Genomic DNA, 9,147 nt, shown 5'->3' with positions numbered 1-9,147 from the left:
AGATTTAGAATAGTGAATGCTAAGGTTAGAGGGTCAAATAAATATATGAATAAATAATAATAATAATAAACAATGTAACATAGTCAGGCTATTTAAGTTCCCCTCCCTCCACAACAAATCCTTTAAATTTAACAGTATTTAGAAAATATTATAAATTCATGCATTAATTGGGGGAAACTCGACATTGGCTGGCTGTTGAGTCACTCGCATTTGTGTGCGTTATATTGTGGGCGGAGTTACGTAATTACCAGCAGAGTCTCACATCTCTCACTGCTGGTAAGTCGCATCAATAAGCGCTGCGTCATAAACGGAGTTTATATTATTTTCAAGTGCAAGATTGGACTTTAATATTACACACAAGTTTACCTCATTTGCCTGTCTGTCAGTAGGGTCAAAATGTGTTAATTGCGATGATTAAATGTGATGCGTGTGTATGTTAACCTGCCTGTGAACTCCGTATCTGTTGATTTTATTTAAGATTTCTGAGCAACGTTGATGCTTTGATAGCCTACACTAACCAGCTTTTGGTCGTGTTTGTCCCAGGTATGTTTTATATTCACATTTGTCATGTTCTGTGTAAAAATATAAGCCGAATTAAGTGTTGGCATTAACACGTGCCATATGCTCACATGTGCTTAACAGAGTAACAGCGCCATTTTAGTTGTTCCTTCTCTGCATTTCATTTATACAAAAATATGCAAAATGATGGTTACTTAAGGTTATAGTTTCTCTGTATTTATGTGAAAGTAATGAGAACAGAGACATTTTATTTCTTTTAATGTGTTTTATTTTGAATTTATTCCACTATATGTTCACGATCACTCTGTAAAAATGTAAATCCAGCCTCACAGAGTCTCACATCTCTCACTGCTGATTTCTGAGCAACGTTGATGCTTTGATAGCCTACACTAACCAGCTTTTGGTCGTGTTTGTCCAGTTTTGTCTGTCCCAGGCCCAGTAAAACAGACTTGAGTAACCATCCACCTGTTCTCCGTGTGATTTGATCCACACACACACACAACCAGTCACAATGGTGCCGTGACCTGTTGTTTCTTCAATCAAGATTGCTCCTGAAGCGGCCCGAGGGTTCATCTTAAAGCTTTCGCTGGAGTCAGGTGGACACAATTTTGCTCAGGAACCTTTTTTTTTGGTACAGTGACTGCACTTAAGCAATTTTCGATATCTACTAAGGACAATTTGCTATACGGACAACAGCACATTTTTGGTTTTTAATTTATTGTATTCATTTTTTTTTTACAAGTACTGATATTCATTATGAGTGGTTTGATAACTATCACCACTCCAGTCTGTGGAAGTAAAGGTAGAGGATGGGGGTTTATTGAAAGTGCCAAAGTCTTTACAGTTCAGTGGGCCTGATGTACAGGGTGATGCTCATATAGTCACAGACAGTTACAATTCAGATTCTGATCCGTTAGTTTGTGAGGGATCATGCACAAGTTTTGCAGCAGATGCTTCAAGGGAACAAAGGGTGTGTTTTCATCTACTCCATTCCCTAATGCACAGCCGCCAAATGCAATCACTGAAATGACTGACCTAATCAGCCAGGTAGGTCAGCAAATTGCTGACAACATAGTCACCAGAATAAGCCCAGCACATAAAGTTGACACACATTCAGTTGATAAATCCTCCAAAAATGTGACTGCAGATGGAACAGCTTCACAAATGCTGGACCTGATACAAAGCCAGTTGTCCTTATCTAGAAATGTGAGAGAACCTACTAACTTCAGGGGAGAAGTTTCTGATGCTGTTGACTTGGATGAGTGGATAGATATCATGAGAGACTATGTAAAACGCAATAATTTGAGAAAAGAGCATCAAGCGGAGGAGATTATGGTCCATCTAAGAGGCAAAGCAAGGGATGTGGTCAAGTTTGGCATAAGAAACTGTGACATCGACATTGTGCATAACCCTGATGCAATCTTTAGTATTCTTAGGAAACACTTCGAAGCTGCTCCTTGCTCTCCTCTTCCATTGGCTGACTTTTACACCACCATGCCCAGACCAGATGAGGATGCCTTCGGGTACTGGATCAGGCTAAATCGTGCAGTTGATGTCGCTGCTGAGCGCTTGAAAGAACAGGGTAAAGTACTGGATTGTCCAGGAATAGAGGTAACCCGCATGTTCATCAGACACTGTCCGTGTAGAGAGCTTGCCATCACCTTTCGATCTAAACCAATTGGCGCATGGTCTGTGAGGGAAGTTCAAGATATTTTGAATGAATATCAGTCAGATTCCAGTCTTGTATCTGCAGTAAGGAATGCAGCACCCACTAGAATCCCTGTGAACAGAACTGAAGTTGAACTGTCGTCTGCAGCACATCCAGTTTCTTCTGATGTCCAGCAGTCTAGGTCTCTGGAAGCATCTGCATTGGAGCGAGTCATGAGTTTGTTGGAAAAAGTCTTGTTGAAAGAGTCTGCCAGCAAAGAACCAAGTTCACGTGTGAAGCCCAAGGTAAATCTACCTAGAGTAAAAGGCCTCAATGACTTGCTATGCACTGTCTGTTCGAGCCCTGATCATTCTGGCCTCACACATTGTCTTGAAAGAAAGTTGTGCTTCCAGTGTCACTCTCCTGACCATTCCCGCTTTGTTTGTCCTGAGAGAGTGAAATCTCTGTCTTCTCAAGGGCTGGGAAACTAGAAGATCTGCACTCAAAGGAGGACAGTGTAGATCGTGAGTTTATTCCTCCAAACCAGTGTTGTATGAATGACCCAACCTCAGTTTATAGTCTTTCTAGTTCTGTTGAGCCTGCAGGGAAACCTATAATTTTTCAGACCACGCACAGAGTACAGCGAATTGATAGTCTGTTTTACACACCAGCAACAGTATGGGGTGACCTTCAATTGAAAGCTATGGTTGACAGTGGCTCCATGGCGTGCACAATGAGTGAGGCTGCTGAACGTCTCTTATTACAGCATAAGCCCAATTTACAAAAGTTCCCTGCTAGTGATGTTGTCATAATTGGTTGTGGCGGACAACGTGTTCCCCCAAAATTGATGTATGAGCTTGAGCTCACAGTTTATGCCTGCAAAATGGTTGTTTCCAGTTTTAGTAGTTCCAGGCCAAAGCGACGATTTGATTCTGGGCAGCAATGCTATCAAATGGCTGATTCAAAAAATGAAAGAGACAGACGGATACTGGAGACTTGTGTCCAGCACAGTTAACTCAGAGGATGTTGAATGTCATCAATTCCTGTCTCTACTTTCGAATGTGGAACGATGGAAGGGTGAAGACATGCCTGATAGAGTGGGGACAGCTAAGTTGAAAGAGAAAATTACTCTTGAACTGCATCATGAACATCTCGCTTGGGCTCAGCTTCCAGAGTCAACAGCTGTTTCTGTTGGGACCACAGTCATTGTTGAGCCAACCCTCTGTAAAAGTCGTCCAAGGAACGTGATCATAGGGAGAGTCATCACACCTATGTGGGGCAGCAGATGGGTGCCATTCAAAATAATTAACCCTACAGACAAAGTAATTATTCTTAAGAAAAACGCGAAGATCGTTGATGTTTTCACTTGTTTGGCCGTGGAGGAGTTGTCTACACCCGAGTCCCTGAAGAGTAACGTTCAGTGTGCTGCAAGTCCTGTAAGTCATGTGCAGACCAGTTTTGATAGGAGAAACGTGCTAAATAAATTAGGTCTGCTGGATCTGGATCTGGATGATTGTGAAGTGTCAGAAGAGTGGAAGGATAGACTTCTGAATCTCATAGAGAAGTATGAGTCAACCTTTTCACGTGGAAAAATGGATTGTGGGGAAGCCACTGACTTTGTCCACAAAATCCATTTGGTGGACGAGAAGCCATTTCGACTCCCTTATCGACGTGTAGCCCCCTGCCACTATGATAAGCTGCGCACTGCCTTGAATGAGATGGAAGTTAAAGGAGTGAATATGCATCTCCGCTTGTTTAAGTGTGGAAAAGGAATGGTGACCTTCGTATTTGTACAGATTTTAGATGGCTGAATGCGAAGACCGTGAAGGACGCTCACCCACTCCCACACCAAGCTGATGCACTCGCTGCTTTGGGGGGCAACGTTTTCTTTTCGACCATGGACTTGACTTCTGGCTTTTATAATGTCCCCTTGTTTGAAGATCATAAGAAGTACACTGCTTTTTCCTCTCCTTTCGGCCTTCATGAGTACAATCGTCTACCTCAGGGTTTGACCAACAGTCCAGCAACCTTTATGAGGATAATGTCCATTTTCGGGGATGAAAATTTCACTAGCCTTCTATGCTACTTGGATGATCTGATGGTTTTTGCTCCCAATGAACAAGTAGCCCTTGACCGACTGGAATTGGTTTTCTCACGCCTGTCTAAACACAACTTAAAGCTTGCGCCAAAGAAGTGCATGTTCCTCAGGAGATCTGTCAGGTTCTTGGGACACGTTGTCACTGGAAATGGTGTCCAGACCGACCCAGAAAAGGTAAAGGTGATCAGTGACATCCAGACTACAGACCTCATGGAAGCGGATGGTATAACACCTTCTCAAAAGAAGATCAGATCTTTCCTGGGTATGGTTTTATATTATCAGCATTTCATTATAGACTGTTCTTCTAAGGCAAAACCTCTTTTCAGTCTCCTGTCAGATCGGTCACAGAAAACTGCTCCGAGGAAGTGTGGTCGGATGAGGAAACCACTCAGTGTCGTGAAGCTTTCACCCGAGGATTGGACTAGTGAGTGTTGTACTGCTTTTGAGACTCTGAAGCAAGACCTACTGCACAGTGTGACTCTAGCACACCCAGATTTCAGTCATGCCTTTATACTCTCTGTTGATGCTTCATTCGATGGCATAGGAGCAGTGTTATCTCAGGTGCCCCCAGGAGAGAAAATTGCACGTCCAGTTGCTTTTGCCAGCAAAACACTCTCCAAGTCTCAGATGAACTACCCAGCACATAGACTAGAATTTCTGGCTTTAAAGTGGGCAGTTTGTGACAAGTTTAGCCACTGGCTAAAAGGGAGACATTTCACTGCATGGTCTGATAATAACCCTTTGACCTATATTCTAACCAAACCAAGATTGGATGCGTGTGAGCAACGATGGGTGGCGAAGCTTGCTGCGTATGACTTTGACCTGAAGTTTGTGCCTGGCACGAAGAACGTTGTTGCAGATGCCTTGAGCAGAGAGCCCTTCGTCAAGTCCTGTGTCAGCCATCGTCTGTTGAAAGAACCATACGTTTCTCTCTTGGATGAGGTGAATGGTGTTGTTACCGGGACCGTGCAAGATGCCTTCCGTGTCACTAACAACTGTCAGAATGTGCAGGCTACCAGTGACGATGGAACTGAGAGCAAGCTGCAGGATGGTGTGAATGACTCATGTCCTGGATCCATTGGTGCTGTTGAAGTTTCTGCTCTTCTGGGTGCTCACTGCGATGGCGGAGTTAGCCCATTACCTGTGACAAGTACTACGTCACTCCAGCTACCTGATGAAGATCCATCTGTTGCAATCCCGTTTTCCAGACTGGCAAATCTCCAAGAGCAGGACAACATAGTCAGTAAAGCCATCGACTATGTTCTGAGACATAAACGTCCTTCAAAGAGTGAGAAAGCAAAGTTACCTGGCTCTGTGACACGCCTTTTGAAGCACTGGAAAAAGCTAAAGATTCGTAATCGTGTGCTGTACGGAGTAAAGACAGATCGACTGATGAATAAGAAACTCTTTCAATACGTTGTGCCAGATTCTCTAAAGCATGATGTTCTCCAAGGTGTTCATGACTCAGCTGGACATCAGGGTAGTGCCGGAACACTCTCTCTCGCAGCTGAAAGATTCTTTTGGCCAGGGATGAGTAAAGACGTCAAGCTTCATGTCAAAAACTGCAAGAGGTGTGTTGTCGGAAAAACACCAGAGCCAAATGCTTGTGCACCACTTGAACATATTCACACCTCTGAGCCCATGGTACTAGTATGCATCGACTTTTGGAGTGCTGAACAGAGTTCAGGGAAGGTCGTTGATGTCCTAGTAGTGACAGATCATTTTTCTAAGATGGCACATGCCTTCCCTTGTCACAACCAGTCAGCTAAGCAAGTTGCCCATCGCCTTTGGAATGATCTCTTCTGCATTTATGGATTTCCAAAGAGAATACACTCAGACCAGGGTGCAAATTTTTAAAGCAAAATCATTAAGAACTTGCTTGAGATGACTGGTGTAAAAAAATCGCACACCACACCATACCACCCTATGGGTAACGGTCTGGCAGAACGTTTCAATAGGACCTTGGGTAATATGATAAGAGCTCTCCCAGTGAAATCCAAGGCGAGGTGGCCACAGCTTCTAAAAACACTGACCTTCAGTTACAATTGTACTGTGCATGAAACCACTGGGTTCGCCCCTTTTTATCTTATGTTTGGGCGTATCCCAAGGTTGCCAATCGACATCATGTTTCAGCATGTCCTTTGCGATGAGAGGGTGGTCAGCCACGATGAGTTTGTCACTGCACTGAGAAGAGATCGGAGCGCAGCAGCAGAAATTGCCCGGAAACACAGTCTCAAAGAGCAGAACCGCCATGCCATTCTTTACAATCGGAAGGTCAGAGGTTTACCCTTAGCAGTGGGAGATAGAGTCTTGCTGGCTAACCGTGGAGAGAAAGGAAAAAGGAAAGTTGCGGACAAGTGGGACTCTGTTTTGTATGAGGTTCAGTCAGTGAAACCAGAGGTCAATGTGTACAAGATTAGGGATGTTCAGACTGGCAAAGAGAAAGTGGTGCACCGTAATTTGTTGCTTCCAGTGAATTTCTTATCCTGGGATGATAGTGAGGAAGAATCAGTTCGATCAGATTCCACTGGTGCTACCTGTGGCAGTGCTCTTGATTCTGCTCTGATGGATGGTCCTGATCCTGTTTCAAAGACATCTGAATGGTTATTGCGGATGGATGGGACACAAGACAGTGATGACATGCAGGTTGCCACTTGTGGTGGCGTTTCAGACATTCCTGATGAGATGACTCCTGCGAACTCTGGAAATGATCAGTACAGTGCAGAACTTGAGCATATTCCTGAACATGGTGAGAGTACAGCCAGTTCACCTACAACCAAGCTAAATGAGTGCCCCAGTCGTTTGAATGAGCCAGATGACAGACTTGCCTCTGTCATATGCAATCAGCCTACAAGTACATTTGCAAGCCAAATCACTACACGAGTAGGGAGATCAGTAAAGCCTCCTAACAGACTTATTTGTGAAATTGATAGTCAGAAAATTGTGGAACGTGATTCACACGGTGATGCACCAGTTATTTTCCAAGGAACTAACTTTGTAGTGGAGTTGTTAAGGGACATTTTTGTTTCAAATAACTGATTCTAAATGATGATTCATATTTACGAGTTGACCGTGATGTTAAGAGAATGACTTTGAAGTGAGTTTTTCCTCTCTGAGAAAGAGTCTGAGGAATTAATTTGGATCAAAATACATTTAAAGAGCAGAGATACATTTGTAAACACTGGGATTGTGTAGACTGCACCTCCTATAGTCTGTGTTTAGTGTGGAACCTGGTACCATTCCATTCTATCACACTTCCTGGGGAAGAGATTAATTCTGACATACTGTATTAAAAAGCTCTTTTGCACACACCTTTTTTTGTTTTTTTTCTTCAATCTCTACTGTATAGTTAGTTGTTACAAATGCTGGTTCTACCCCAATTTTGCAGAATTTAGGGGGGTGTATGTAACGGAGTTTAAATAATTCTGTTAAATTCATGCATTAATTGGGGGAAACTCGACATTGGCTGGCTGTTGAGTCACTCGCATTTGTGTGCGTGATATTGTGGGCGGAGTTACGTAATTACCAGCAGAGTCTCACATCTCTCACTGCTGGTAAGTCGCATCAATAAGCGCTGCGTCATAAACGGAGTTTATATTATTTTCAAGTGCAAGATTGGACTTTAATATTACACACAAGTTTACCTCATTTGCCTGTCTGTCAGTAGAGTCAAAATGTGTTAATTGCGATGATTAAATGTGATGCGTGTGTATGTTAACCTGCCTGTGAACTCCATATCTGTTGATTTCATTTAAGATTTCTGAGCAACGTTGATGCTTTGATAGCCTACACTAACCAGCTTTTGGTCGTGTTTGTCCCAGGTATGTTTTATATTCACATTTGTCATGTTCTGTGTAAAAATATAAGCCGAATTAAGTGTTGGCATTAACACGTGCCATATGCTCACATGTGCTTAACAGAGTAACAGCGCCATTTTAGTTGTTCCTTCTCTGCATTTCATTTATACAAAAATATGCAAAATGATGGTTACTTAAGGTTATAGTTTCTCTGTATTTATGTGAAGTAATGAGAACAGAGACATTTTATTTCTTTTAATGTGTTTTATTTTGAATTTTATTCCACTATGTTCACGATCACTCTGTAAAAATGTAAATCCAGCAGAGTCTCACATCTCTCACTGCTGATTTCTGAGCAACGTTGATGCTTTGATAGCCTACACTAACCAGCTTTTGGTCGTGTTTGTCCCAGTTTTGTCTGTCCCAGGCCCAGTAAAGCAAGACTTGAGTAACCATCCACCTGTTCTCCGTGTGATTTGATCCACACACACACACAACCAGTCACATATAATTAAAAGATATAAATTCACAAGCCAAAACGAATTATCATTTTAGGCTAGAAGAAACTGAAACTAAAGTTGGGTCTCTCGTTCGACACAAAATCAAAGTTTTCTGTAAATATTAATTACATACTTCACTCGCTTCCAATATCCACCTAAAAGAAAATGTTTTACATCAGGGCAGTAAGGTGATAACGCTTAACGGTACAGATTTTACTACATAAAAACTGAGCAGTGTGTTTTTGTGTTTAAAGTTACTGTTTTTTATTATGATAATGAACAGACAAAGGTGATAAAAATAAATAGATATATATTAAATAGATTTTTTTTTTTCATTGTTGTTATGGCCTATATCTGATGTATTATTAAATGTGTTTTGTTGTTACTTTTTTTGTCAGTTGTCTTATTTTGAGATTAATTTTTAATAGGCTAATTAAAGGCCTTTAATTAAAATTTTACTTAGCCTAATAATTAATTTATTCTTGAAATTAAATGTAAGGCTTTAGAATTAAGATGGTCATTTTAACTACGTCTGACAATGACGTCATTTTGATGTCTTTTCAACAAGGTATTGCTGGGTGGGAG

At 41.9% G+C, this 9,147-nt stretch overlaps 2 long non-coding RNA genes across 2 annotated transcripts; both read left to right on the top strand.

Annotated features, from left to right (window-relative positions):
• Positions 1-240: 240 nt before the first annotated feature.
• LOC113103142 (uncharacterized) lies at positions 241-962 on the top strand. Its single transcript, XR_003291285.1, has 3 exons — positions 241-276; positions 479-543; positions 938-962. It is a non-coding gene; the product is annotated as an uncharacterized LOC113103142 (long non-coding RNA).
• Positions 963-7,438: 6,476 nt separating this feature from the next.
• Positions 7,439-8,569, top strand: LOC113103144 (uncharacterized). Its single transcript, XR_003291286.1, has 3 exons — positions 7,439-7,819; positions 8,022-8,086; positions 8,475-8,569. It is a non-coding gene; the product is annotated as an uncharacterized LOC113103144 (long non-coding RNA).
• The last annotated feature ends 578 nt before the right edge of the window (positions 8,570-9,147 follow it).

This window comes from Carassius auratus, unplaced genomic scaffold (genome assembly GCF_003368295.1).
Source record: "Carassius auratus strain Wakin unplaced genomic scaffold, ASM336829v1 scaf_tig00217811, whole genome shotgun sequence".
Lineage (NCBI taxonomy): Eukaryota > Metazoa > Chordata > Actinopteri > Cypriniformes > Cyprinidae > Carassius > Carassius auratus.
This window is presented reverse-complemented; position numbering and strand designations above follow the sequence as displayed.